At 41.2% G+C, this 13,990-nt stretch overlaps 1 long non-coding RNA gene across 1 annotated transcript; it reads right to left on the bottom strand.

Annotated features, from left to right (window-relative positions):
* Positions 1-268: 268 nt before the first annotated feature.
* LOC121065717 lies at positions 269-3,183 on the bottom strand. Its single transcript, XR_005817276.1, has 2 exons — positions 2,955-3,183; positions 269-1,782 (listed from the first exon to the last, which is right to left on the bottom strand). It is a non-coding gene; the product is annotated as an uncharacterized LOC121065717 (long non-coding RNA).
* Positions 3,184-13,990: the final 10,807 nt, after the last annotated feature.

The raw sequence follows: 13,990 nt of genomic DNA, 5'->3' as shown, positions 1-13,990 counted from the left end.
CACCATTAACCAGAGGCAACCCAGACTGCGAGGGTGGTGTTAGGTCTGATGTCTTAACATGAAGATGTCCTAACATAGAAAGATGGGGTGGGAGAGTGGCAGCAGGTGATGAAGGACAAGACACCCCAGTGAATGAGTGTTAAAGGCCATCAGGAGAAGCATGAACTCAATAGGGGCGGGGGAGGAAGGAGTTTGAAGAAACACTGATTGAAGTCAAGAAGATTTCTTTTTTAAAAGGAGACGGAGGAACATTAAACTGGTAATGACAAAGTCAATGAAGGAATGTTACTGCACAGTACAGCTGCATGATAATCGGGAGAGGTTATACAAGTATTCACTAGCTATTTGCACTGATCAGCCCAGGGACTTGGATCATGATGGAACCTGAGCATGCAACAATAAAAGGAGATTTCCCAGGTGATTGTAGGCATGATCCAAAATGAACTACCTGCAGCTTTGTGGCCACGTTTTAACGGCAGCCACAGAACACCAAATAAAATGCCCAGGAGCTCAAAGGCATACGCTGCACCCTGTCCACTTCCGTTCTCCAGGAAGCTGAGCAAACACATTTAAAGAGAATAATCATGTGAAAATCAGAGTTTGTGCAGCTCTCCTTCTTAGAGACAAATAACTTCTATTGAGATCAGTGGGACCTAGTCATAAGGGGTCTGAATTGAAGTCCTTTAAAATAAATGAGAGTCCATAGCCCTTCTATTTGTTTTAGCAGGTTTTTGTTTGTTTGTTTGTTTTGTTTTGTTCGTGATTTTTTTTTTCCTGAGTCAGGAAAACAAGATTGCTGTTACTTAAGGTCTGGAGAGAAGTTATATTTGTGTTTCTATTAACGTTAAAAATCGCACCCTTCTTTTAGCATAGAAACAAACAAACAAACAAAAACTTGCAAACCATACTTCTGAAATACTACCTTCTGGAGCAGGTAAGACTAGACAAGTCTACCTGGACTAGGCAAGACAAAGTCATTAATGCTATTGTTTGTGAAAAAAGCAAACACCCCCAACACCACCAAAAACAAAACAAAAACACAACAAAGCAAAAAACAACCATCAAACCATCTTCCAGTGCTTTAACATGAAAATAAGCTGCCCAGGAATATGTATCTGCATCCTCTCATCTACACAACCACACTACAGTAGCGCCTGGCAAATTTAATTACAACACAGCATTCTGTTTTCCCCCAAAGAGAAGAGGAATTTGTTTGCCTCTTGCCCTGGGCTTTCACATGTTGTTCAGGAAGCTCATATGCACCAGCACGGTCTGGGTGAGAGCTCTGCAAATGCAGGCCAGCTGCCAGAAAAGCTGCCTCCAGCTCTGCTGCTCTCCTCGCGGAGCTGTCAGCCCCGCGCTTCCAGGGGAGCAGAGCTGTCAGGGGGCAGCCGGCACTGCACCGCGCTGCTGCCCTGGTTGTAATCACAGCACATCGAGCGTGCAGGCTGCTAGGAATACCTTTATTAAACATGTGCTGCTGCTGTGGCTTTTGCTGGTGCTGTGTAACAGCGCTGGGCTTTCAGCCTTACTGTTTGTGAAGCATCAGCAGAGGTATAGCTGCATCAATTGCTGTTCCTGTTAGTGGGGCAGGTGGAAGGGTGGGAAAGAGCCTGAAGCTGATCCAGAAGAAGGCCTGCACTGATAGTGCTTTTCCTGTCTATGTGATGTGGGAATTGTCAGGATGCCAACAATTCTGCTCCTTTTGAACATCTTTTAGCAGAAGAGACTTCTGATTTCTGTTCCAGTTGAAATCCTTCCACTGGTTTCTCTTGGTTCCACCTGAAAAAATAGGATTTAGATCAGATCCTTTGGGCAATGGATTTTCTGGGCATGTTATTGATCGCTGGAGCCATGGTTCATCCACAGAAACCCCAGAAAGACCCCAGTGGAATGCTATCACAGAAAGGTGAACTTGACCTGAAAACAGATTTCAACTTCAAAAATCAAAGTTAACCAACACGATTTAACTTCCTGGGCAAATACTCTGCCTTCGTGATGATCACGAAGAAGCAGGAGATGCTAGCCAGAGCTTTTTGTAGCCTCTAAACCAACCTCAGTCCTTCAGCTTCTGCCCATCTGCCCACAGCCCTGGAACGAATGTGGTTATGCCAGCTATTGTGTTTCCACAGCAGTGCCTCACATCAGGCAGTGGGTACTGACTGGCATGAATCCTGCAGTGGCCTCACACTTTCTGGAGGTTCTCCAGGGCTGAGGAATCCTCACCGCGTTAGTTAAACACACTCCATGGTTGCTTCTCCCTGTCGTAACACAGAGTACCATGACCAGACTGGAGGATGTGCTCCACGTCCTTCATAGAGCCCCAACCCATCATATTTTTAAGTGCAGTCCCCTGTGTGGGACTATGTCTCAAGCAGAAAATGAGGCTCAGAGTATTTGTGGGTAGTACAGTTATGATTCAAAGAATTTTAAACTTTTTCATTAGTTCGAAAAAACAATTTTTAATCCAATTAGGACAGTAAGATGGCCACCGCTTAACTTCCAGCTTACAAGAAACCTGCTGGTTTCTGCTGAGTCACAATGCTTCACACAGAAATGAATGTTGAAAATCTAAATGCCAAATTACTTTCCCATGTAGAGGTAATAAGTACATTTCACAAAGGGCAGAAAGTCTGTTTTGAACAATTTCTGGTTCTGGGAATTTGCAGGCTAAGGAATTAGCAGAGAGATAAAATGAATGAGCTTAGATAAGATGAGAAACACCAGTTACTTTTACCATTATTAATGTAATCTGGTGGACTCAGCCATTTTACTGGAGCCCCCCCCCCACCTTTTTTTTTTTTTTTAAAAAAAAAAAAGGATCATTCTTTATGTATTAAAGACATTTTGACTGTTCCAGTCTTATCAACTGGCTTGGTAGGTGAGGATTTTTTTCAGAATGAGAAATCTGAATTTAGATGTTTGGGAGTCAGCACAGCTACTTCCATTCCTACCTTCACTTTCAGTACAGCTAGCAAGGGATGTGCAGGATGGCAGGGATCTACCAAGAACTGTTCCATGTCCTATGGTACCCCTTCTCCTCATACAGGAAAAAGTGAGTTGGGACTTTTTTTTTCTGACCTGGGACACACAACAAGGCCTTGTCCAAGTAGGTTGTATAGGGTGGCACAGCCTCTTGCCTGCACCGAGCACAGGTCAGGGACAGCACCGTGCAGCTTGCTGCAGGCAGCATTTAACTTGTAGAAGTGCATGTAGGGGTTTATGTATACATCTGCTACACCTGCTGTGATTTAAGCCAGTGTCTGCCTTAAGGAGGCACTGCCTCGCTGGGCACTGTACTTTGTGGGGATGACAGGCTGAGTCCAGCCTGGTCATCCTTGACACCCACACAAGTGAATGCAAGGCTATTCCAAGTCCAACGCTCTGGTTCCTCTGGTGATAACAGAGACCACGCAGAGGCTACAGCTCACTACTTGCTTTACTGGCACCAGTGGATGATCCCTCCTCCACAGCTGTGTCATACAGAATAGAATGACATTTAGTCCGTTTGTTTTAGTGCCCGAAGACTTTCTCAGAATAGGTGCTGAGACTTTTTGTGGGCAGAGCCCAGGTGGATCCCTTCACTCCCAGGAGCTTTGCCACATCAGGCTCCAGTCTTGCCAGTAAACTTAATGGACAGCCAGCCCTATGAAATCAATGGGACAACATACGTATTCACAGCTATGGACATGTGCAGGTGTTTGCAGAATCAGTGTCTTCTACACCCCCCACACCTTTCTTCCACCTCATTGGATTACTGCAAGTGTGTATGTGTGTGGCAGGCTGCTTTTCTGTACACCATTTAGATGAGAGCCCCAAGATAGGGCTGAATATCTGAGCACAGTGACTTCAAATGAGCTCGGTTCAGATCCGGGGACTGTTTTGCTTTTCACAAAGTAGCGGGATCTCTGTGCTCTCTCCAAGTGTTGTTGATCATCTGCACAAGCAGCAGCACTCTCCCTCAATTTCTGGCCTTTACTAAGGAAACCATTGATCTAACTAACAGCTCGAATTTATCAAATACTGATCAGATGCACGTTTGCTGGAGACAAAGATCTTTTTCATCAATTGCATTGGGAATTTTACATGGAATTCAATATGTATATGGTCTCTGAAGGCAAAGATTTTCACCGAGTTTTATTCTGAAATATAAATAGCCTTTGACTATACTTGTTTTATTAATTTGCAGTCATGTCTTTTCTGTATGTAGACAGGATTTCCAAGTAAGGGCAGATTATCGAAATCAGGTTCTAGCAATGATTATGCTGTTGGTTACTTCCCTGCTTACAGCATGTAGCTTTATTTCTCTTCCCTCCTCAAAGAGACTTAGACCCTTTGATACTGAAATACTAATTACTCTGTCATCTGTTGTTCACTTATTAATGCAGCTAATTCTCTTCAGGCGTATTTTCCTCTTTTTGGTTGCTGCCTTTAACACTTCATTCTGTAATTTGTTTGCTGTTTTTTCTAACCTTTTTCCAGACTAGATTCTTAATTTTTGGAGTTGCTGAATTTAAATACTTTTTTTTATTTTTTATTTTTTTAAGTAAAAAACAAGAGATTTTATAGTTTATTTGATATTTAGAACTCACAAATTCAAGAGACTGGAGAATGCTTACTATTAATTAAAATTAGGTTTTAATTTTTTTTTTTTTGTTATGTAGGAGAAGTATTATAGAGGTTTACTTGATTTGCAGGAGCTCTTCGCAGCATAGGCATTAAAATACAGCCAAATGCAAGTTGCATATCCAGGACAGAGGAGAGGAGGCTGGGGGTGGTGTCAGACCTATGGAGTGTGTCGTCGCAGCAGCATGGAAGAAAATATGAGGATCCTAAGAAATAGTAACTTAGCAGGAGCTCCTGGTGCCTTGTCTTTGTAAGGAGCATGGTGTGTGAACTGGTGACTTGTGCAGGGAAAGGATTTAACCACTAAACAGCTCGTTGGCATCACAAATATTGGAGTATTTCATGTCCTTCTGCTGCTGGTGCTTTAAAAAGTAAACACGGGAAACAAACAGAAAAAAATCCAGAACCAGAAAGGGCGAAGATAGGGTTTGGACAAATGCTTCAGAGGGTGGAGGAAATGCCTTGCAGTGGGAGACAGAGAACTGAATCTGCTTGGCTTGTCAAGGAGAAGATTGAGAAGTGGCCTGATTGCACTGTGAGGCACCTTCACAGAGGAGGAAAACAAATCCAAAAGGCTCTTTAATCCAGCTGAGAAGGCAGAACAAGAAACGAGGCTGATGGAAAAAGGGAAGCCAAAGGCAGGCAAATCCCAAACCAGCCATGTTTTTAATGTTGCAGAAAATTAACTCTTTGAACAAAGAGTCAAGGGGCACAGTTGACTGTTCTTCTCTTTGCGTCTTCAGTCTTGTCTAGGAGATAATGTTCAGTTAATCATCAGTAATTTTGTGCAGTACAGCCTTAATGGGGTAACAGTCCATGTCCTCTGACATACCAGGGCTTAGCCTACACAACCTCGACACTTGTGGTGGCAAACATTATGCTGCTGTGAAAGAAGTGCTTCTTCAAGTGGAAGTGTGAGTCTCAGAGGGTTTAGTCTCTTTTGTAACGTCCTACTGGCTCAAGCAGGGATGACAGGCATTTTTTTCCTCCTTCTATTTTATTTTTTTGCTTTCCCTTTCTCAAATAGTGGACAATGTCACAAGTTCCAAATCACATCTGTGGGACAGACTTGATATTTAAGTCCAGGGGTTTGAAGATCCTTGGATCATTTCAGTACTCCTTCAGAAGTACTGAAAATGTCATATTTACTCTGGTGTAAACCCATGTGTACTTCCAGCTGTGGTGAAGCAGAAGAAAGATGGGAATATGCGCATCCTGAAGTTTAGGTAATATTATGTAGTGCTAAGAGAACAGCGACTACAAGATCTCTTGGCCAAGAATTGCCACAATGGAGACTTGAGGTTCTTTGGAGGCGTAGCTGATGCCAGATTTGCTGCTAAATTTTTCTCGGCTGTTTACTCTGGTAAGTTCTGGTTTCAGCTGAGTCCTAGCTAATGGAAGAGCCAATAGCTCTTTCACTTCGATGATTTTGTATTGAGGGAATATTCCCCAAGGGGAGGTGAAATCACGGCAACAGTTTATGGGTGGACATTTATTGCTTTTGGTTTATTGCAGGTAGGAGTTCCCACCTACACTACAATCAAGTGTGCAGAAGCTGCAGTAGTAGGATACTGCTTGCAGAAACTGCTATTGCTTTTGAGTTCATGTAAAAAGGCTTCTCTGCTAAGACATAATCTACAGAAGAGTACTCCTAATGAACAGAAGCATGTTTTCAAGCTTTGACAAGCTGCAGGTTGTAATATTTCCCCCCACCTTTTTTTTTTTCTTAATGAGAATTACCTGTAATGCACACAGTCAGTGACTTGACTAGCAAGCCAAGTGATTTTCCTAGGCTTCACCAGCACAAGCTGGTCAGAAGGACTGCAGAAAGAATTGTCGTCTATCCTTTACACGTAAGGCTTAAACCAATTCAGGAAGGTCAAAAGCAACATAAAATTTCATATTGTCAGTCCACATGTAGTTTAAAATTTGCAGACATGTTAATAGTTGATTATGATGAAAAATTTTCGTAATGATCCCCTTGAATCTTGAGGTTGAGGATATATATCAATGCTGAATTGGGCTGGTGCTGGTTTTGTGAGGGGGAGTTTCCTCTGATGTGACAATCCATAAAAACCAGAAAAAAGGTAGGTCTAGCAAATATGCATTGCACTGTACTTCAAAGTAGTTCAAAAATCCTACTGCAGAGAAAATCTCAGGATGGGCCCTTCTTATTTGCATAATTAGTTTAATTTCATCAGCTTCCTAAAGTTTAGTCATTGTAATTTTAGCACAGACAAGTATTACATCGGTTTCGGTGCTGCAGTGAAGCATTTCTTATTGGATCAGCTTTATTTCAGCCAACACGCAGAGGTGTTTGCAACTTGCTGAGCGAACTGCTGCTGTTCTGCATGTGCTTGCAACTTCTCCTCAGCACAACAAGAGTCATGGGCTGAACACCAAGGGAAAGAGCGCCAGTGAAAAACATCTGACTGAGGCCCTGTCAACATGCAAAAGGTTCCTGCTAAGGCCTCAAATACACACCTGCAACTAGGTGTTGAATTTGGATTTTACATTTAGGTCCCTGTTCTTGTTTTATTGGGCTAGGGAAGACTGGAATGCTGTTCCTTATGTTTGCAGCTATTTTATAACATTTCAAAATATTCAGATGAATCACATTTGAAACCTCTAAGATGGGGGTTCCCAGTACTTTGTTTTATCTTTATTTTCCTAGTCACAAGGAACTTTTTGTGCAAGGCTCCCAAGGGGACCATATACTTGTAAATGTTTCTAAAACAGGTATGAAAATTGTGGCTAAAAAGAAAAAAACAAGTTGAGAATTGAAATGCTCTACTAATCCATCAGAATGGATTCGAAAGAAGGACTAGAGAAGGTTACTTCTATTATTGCTTTGGTACTTCAATAACCCTAATTTTCCTGCCTGTAAAATGAGCATTTACCTTCCTCTCAGGCTGCTAAACAAATCAAGTTTAGACCTTTGAGAAGCTGACAGGGACATGTGCAAAGCGTGTTACAGTTTACAGCTAGCATCCTTTTTTTTTTTTTCTCCTCTCTCTCTCCAATTCACAAAATGGAAACCACTTCAGTAGCACCAATACACCAGTCACCCAGTAGGAATTCCACTCCAAAAAGGTTTGAATAATTCAGGGCCATTTGCTGTGTGGACATAAACTGTGAATGGAAAGTGTCCGATCCATAAACACCCTTGACTGTCCCTCCTCTTTGCCTTACAAAACTGCCATGTTGAGTTAAATTTGCTGCATTTCATGAGGAGGAGAGAAAGCAGATGTGCAGCCTAAGCCTTGATGGCCAGCAGTACGGCATTTGATTCATTCTGCCAAGTTTCATTTTCAGCAGTTTGCCTCCTCCTGTTGCATGGAGCTTGCTGCGCATACATGCAATGTCATGAAAGTCACATGTGAGAATATCAACAGTTGAAACCATATTGCTCATTTCTCTATTATTTGTGATTTGCACAGAACATGTGTGTTTTCCTCCTGTATGAGCAGACCACCTGCAGTCTGTACAGCCAGCAATATTGCTGACAGCAACCAAGCCGCTACCCACAAAGCAATAGTATGACCAACACGCTGGGACACAGTCTGTGCCTTTGCAGAATGACAAATCTATTTCTCTCTTGTTCAGGTTTTGTTGCACAACCAGTACGGACAGAAGAGCTCCTGAGGTTCAAAGCTTTTTCCTCTGGGCAGGAGGCAGCCCACAGCCCACTGCCAAGCCCAAAGATGGGTTGCAGAAGAGCAGAGCAAACCCTCAGGGCACCTCACTGCTGGGCTTGGTGGTGGTTTCCACATGACAGCATCTGCTTTTCAAGCTGGTGGAGCATGGCCCAGCCTAGCTTTTCTGTATGCCATCTCTGTATCCTGTGCAAGATGCTAGGAGACTTAAAATAGCAAATATGAGCTTCTGAAAGGAAGAAAACATTAAGGAGAGTGCTATTTCCACAACTAACAAACGTGACACTCATTACATGCTCCATCTCCCTCTCTCCTCCACCTGCACATTTGCACACAGAGCAAGGAAGGGAGAAAAATGAAAAAAGCAACATTAGGACCACCGAAACCATCAGTACTCAGACTTCTTACACGTATGCCTGCCAACCATTTGTATGCAATGACACATTTGGAGGAAGAATCTTATGAAACGTGCTGCCTCTGGCAACGAGTGCCTGAAAAGCATTTGTTATGCCTATTTCTCATTTAGTGCATGCTCTAGGTTTCGTGAATGCATTTAGCTAAGACCACTGCCCTCTTGCCATGCTCTCTTAATAGCCATCACAGAAAAGAAATACAGATCATGACTGAGGCTGTGCATATTTTTTTTAGTGCAAGTTCCTTCTCACACTAGAAGTTGGTGCCCTTCAGGGGATAGCTGTGAAATCCTGCTTTAACTCTTCTTTCCTTTTTAATTTTCAGTCTCCATGCTGTGGAGTATCGTAATATATAAAGAGGTAGCTAGCATTGTACTTTATGACTTTATAATTTAAAACAAAATTTTTTTTTGTAAACTGACCTTAATTTTGAGCTTACACTTCCTTAAAAATCATTTGGAAATGTGTCAAGGAAAATAGACAAAAAGGAAATAAAAATAAAATCAAACCATACTGATTCACGTAAGCATTTATTGAAGTTACTGTGGTCAAAATAAAACAAAAGCAGAAAACAATACTTTTCAGTATGAAAAGCGTCCAAGTAAATTGTAGAATTTACAGAAAGCTACAAGTATTAAGACCTTCATGTAGGAAATATTCTATAGGGTTTGACCATGTGAGCAGGCCTGAAAGTTATTCTTCTTAGTGGCCAGAAGACCTTTGAAACATTTTCTATGTGAAAATGTGATCTCTGCTGCTTAGGTGAAACACACATGAGTAAGAAGACCTCATCACTGAGCCAAGATTACTTATTAGCTGCAAAGTGAAATAATTAAAGTTAACTTTGGGCATTGCTGTAAATAAAACAGATGTACCTTTGCACCAAAAAATCAGCAATATTTCCATCATTAAAGTAGATTTCATGAAAAGTGTTTAACATTATTTGTGCCAATTCAGATGAGAGCTCAAATTATTGAATCACAATTTTTCAGTATCCAGCTTGTGTTATGATCGTACATGACAAAACCAATTTGAGGTGCTGAGAAGAAGCATTGCCTATTTGCAGCACCTCAGTGTGTAGTGCTTCCCATCCAATTGTTTCCTCACTGCGGAGCAGCCAGGAACAGACATTTGGCTGGATAAGCACAAGGGGGGTCCTCTAACAATTCACTTTTTCAGAAGCACAATAATATCAAGAAAAAACATGAAATCTCTAAATTTGTTTCCACTGAGTATCCATCAGAACTGCATTTGTTCTTCAGCACAGTTACCTTGGTGAGTTTGGATGGCAATAACTCTGCAGAAATAGAAGTTTCATAACAGCAAATGTAGGCTGTAAAAAACTCAGACAACACGATATCTTTCTGCACATGGGCTGAAGCTACAGGGCAGATTTTTAAAGTACATTGATTACTTTGGCAAAAAAAAAGTTTGATTTCCAATTGAATTTATGGCTGTAAGTCATTTAGGGAGAGATTTTCAAAATCTGGTTGAGGATTGAGAGAAACAGGGAGGTTATATTCCCAAGAGCTCTCTGGCATTTGCAGAGGCCAGCATCTTGCCACTTTGCCACCTGGTGCAGCCCTCAGTCAGCACAGGGCTACCCCCACGGGGACACACACTGAGTCGGGGCACTTGGGACAGGGAGTGCAAGAGAACAAAGAGCAAGCAGAGGAAAGGAAGCCCCTATCTGAAACACCAGTGAAACACAGCCCTCTTGTTATCCACAGCACAATCATCTTTTTGTAAGAAACAGGGGAAGATGACATGAAAGACAATATTTTCTTTTTAAAGTGGCTTTTCAGGGAAACATGATTTTCATATATTTTCCCCTTCTCTTTCAAGTATACGCTCCTACCATCTTCAAATGCAACTGCTGTGTTCCAATTTATTGTGTAACATGGTACTTAATACTGATTGAAACATATTTTGAAATCCACCTATAACACTTATTATACATAGAATTACAATTTATTTGTACCTGGTCTTCAAATTAAGGGTTAGCATGTTTCTGTCATCTGACCAACAATGTTTATACAACCAAAAAAAACTTTTCAGTGCTGCATTGGATGTAAATTCCACAGCCATTAAAAATCTGACAAAATTAAGATTTGAAAACAGATGATTAGTCCATTTCCTAACACAAGACTCCTTGAATATCTACTCATACCTCTTACTAAATCTCTAGTTTGCAAAACTCTCATACAAACAATTCACATCCAACTTCTCAGTTTAATCACATGCTGAGACTTAATGTTGAAAAAATTCAACGTTTTTTTCAGAAAAAAATGAATTGCAAGAAAGTCTGATAGAAACAAAAGAATGAAAACTTTTTCAGACTTAACATGAGATGCCTCCCTGTTTCATCTCCTTTGCCATGTTATGATTAAGGGATCTGAAGTTTTGTGTTGGCAAAATTAAGTATCTGGCAGGAATCTGATACTCTTTTGGCAAATCAAAAACTTAACACATCTTTCCCTATCAAATGATTCCTCTCTGCAGTTGTTTTCTGAATCATGTAGCATGTGATGAGCAGTCCCTTATCAATATTGTTCAGCCTTTTTCAACTTAAACATCCCTGAATATTTTCAGTGGAGGAATAAATACCAATACAATGAGGTGATATAGTACCAATATATACAGGTGTGTAATGTAGAGCATATGTATATTCTAAATCCATCATGTTGCACAGAGTAATTTTTATTTAAAATATGCATATTAAATATAATAGTACCTTTCTGCACTGTTTTTCTATCTAGTCCCTCTCATTGGATCAAGGCAGGATTCACTATACCTCCTGTAGTTCATGGCAGTTCTTGCCAACGTCCTCTTATTTTGACTTAAAACTCATCCTGATGGGAACTCCACAGCTCCCTCAGGCATACAACATTTGAGAGCTTTAGCTCACATCAAACCCTAATCTTTCTTACACCATTTCAAAGCCTTTGCTCTTATTTACCATATTTTAAGAGATTATTCTCTTCCTCTGAAACAGTATGCACTTGAAAAATTGTGATCATTCCTTTCCTACCAATCCCCATTTTTTCTTCATTAATTTAAATAATTAAAAAAATATATTTTCTTCATAGATTATGTTCTTTACTAAGGGAGACCATGTAATTCTTCTCTGGATGCTCTCCAACTGTACCACATTGCTCTTGAAGTACAATATCTGAAACCAGCCACAGTGCTCCAGCTGAGGTTTGATCAATGATGGGTGGAAAAAGATTTTTTCCATGTGTCTTGCAATCTATATTTGTCTGTATCTCCCACTCTTACGAGATTTAGGGGGAGTGTTGGCAACTGCACAGTTGAAATTTATGTTTAGCTATACTCCCAAGACTTATCTGAAAAAAATTCCTCACCACTTGTCTTTTATCCTCTTTTTGAGGGGAACTATCCACTAACCAATGTATTGCATCTTATTTGTCCTTACTGAATCCCAGCCAGTATTTTTAAACCTTTTTACTTTTTTCCCCCAGATCTTTTAAATTCTAACCTAATCCTTGCATACACTTGCAGCCCCTTCCACCTTGAGTCATCTTCAGATTTAGGTCTCACCTCCATTGCCTAAGTCAGAGACCAAATGGATCAGCATTAAAACAGCAAGGAGTCTCTGATGCTCCATCACAGCTAAGAGACCTGCTTCTATGCCAGAGGAAGTAAGGTGGCCTGACACATTCTCCATGAGGAACCAGCAGAAGTTGTTATTCATTACCTTGCAGTTCCCACAACTACTTACCAATCTATTTCTGCTTTTCCTAGGATCTAGCATCAGGCTGACCAGTCTACAGCTACCAGTCCGATGTTTTCACCATTTTTCTGAGGACGCTATCCCATTTTAAATTCTCTAGAACTTCACCCATCTTTAGAAATATTCACAGTGTTCTGACATGGCTTTAGTTTGTTTTTAACACTCCAGGCCGAGATGATTTCAAAATATCTAGCATAGGGTAGGAGCACTTTTTTGCCTCCTTACTGCTGGAGATCTGTGCAGGAACTGATAGTTGCTTTTATAAAACATTTTGAAAGTCATGCAAAAGCTGTACACTAACCATGAAAATTAATGTTTGACTTTCTGAAAATATAGTGCAGGCCTACAAAGGACACAAAATACTAGAACTCCATGCTTTCACATTTTAATTGCATTCAGCAGTTTATTAGTGAGTGAAGGGCACAGTATAAGAGTGGCATCTAAAAGAATTTAAGGAGTTCAACAGAGTTAAGTTATCAGACCCTCCTTGCAAGAAACAAGATGCAAAATTAGCTAACCCTATTCTGAAAACGGGAACCCAGCTGCTTATTGCCAAATCTATAGCATATTGATGAGAGCAAAGAGTTCTGTTATCCCACAGCTCATCCTCCCCCATGCTTATTGATCTAACAGCTGTATTATCAGTCATATTTCTTGCTTGGTACAATGACCAATGTCTGCAGCAATTCTGTCAACGCCATTTATTCCACTCACGAAGGAAGTAAGATTGGGGTTGTTAACAAGAGCCAAAGGTAATGTCAGAACTCAGCTTTTAAATAATTACTAAAACCCTCTGCTTTACCTGTTCACCAGGGTAAAGAGGTGAAGCCACCACAAGTTTCTAACAACCATTACTGCTTCCTTGCTCCATGACTGCCCTGAATCCCTCCCTGCAGGTGACTGTCACCAGCCACCACAGAGCACTGGTCGAAGTACAATGAAGCTGCAGCTACAGGATGCTCCAGATCCAGGGAGCCGACAGAGCAAAACGTGAGTATTAAGCAGTGCCATCTAGTGTAGTGCAGGGACTCATTCACAGGGAAGGAAAGCAGCCTCTAGCCATTGTTTATCCTTTAACTGGGCGAGAACCACGGGAAGAAACCCACATGCACCACACAGGGGCTTTGGTAGTGAGACCAAAATATAAGAGGGGTTTCATGGCTTTTAAGTCTTACCTGATTTGTGCCCTGGATACCCAGGCACCCCTCCTCCCCCATCCTTTTTTTTTTTTTGGATCTTTGCCTGAACTACAAATGGGAGAGGGCATCTGCATAAGCCTCTCTATAGATTTGAGCATTCGTACTGCCGGATTAAGGGACCCATTTCAGCAGCACAATGACAGATGGCAAGAACTTGGTTGGAGGGAGCTACCAAACCAATTTGTGTGTAGCACCTGGTACTGCAAGGCTTTAATGCATGCTCCAGCAAGATTTGAAGTCCATGATATAGTATAGATGCTTTCACTACTGAACTAGAAGAATTGGTACAGAAGGGGTTGACATGCTCCCTAGTAGTTTTGCACACTGCCCATCCTATGCAGA

Source organism: Cygnus olor, chromosome 2 (assembly GCF_009769625.2).
Source record: "Cygnus olor isolate bCygOlo1 chromosome 2, bCygOlo1.pri.v2, whole genome shotgun sequence".
NCBI classification, from domain to species: domain Eukaryota; kingdom Metazoa; phylum Chordata; class Aves; order Anseriformes; family Anatidae; genus Cygnus; species Cygnus olor.
The sequence above is the reverse complement of the archived record's forward strand: the minus strand, read 5'-3'. Positions and strand labels throughout refer to the sequence as shown.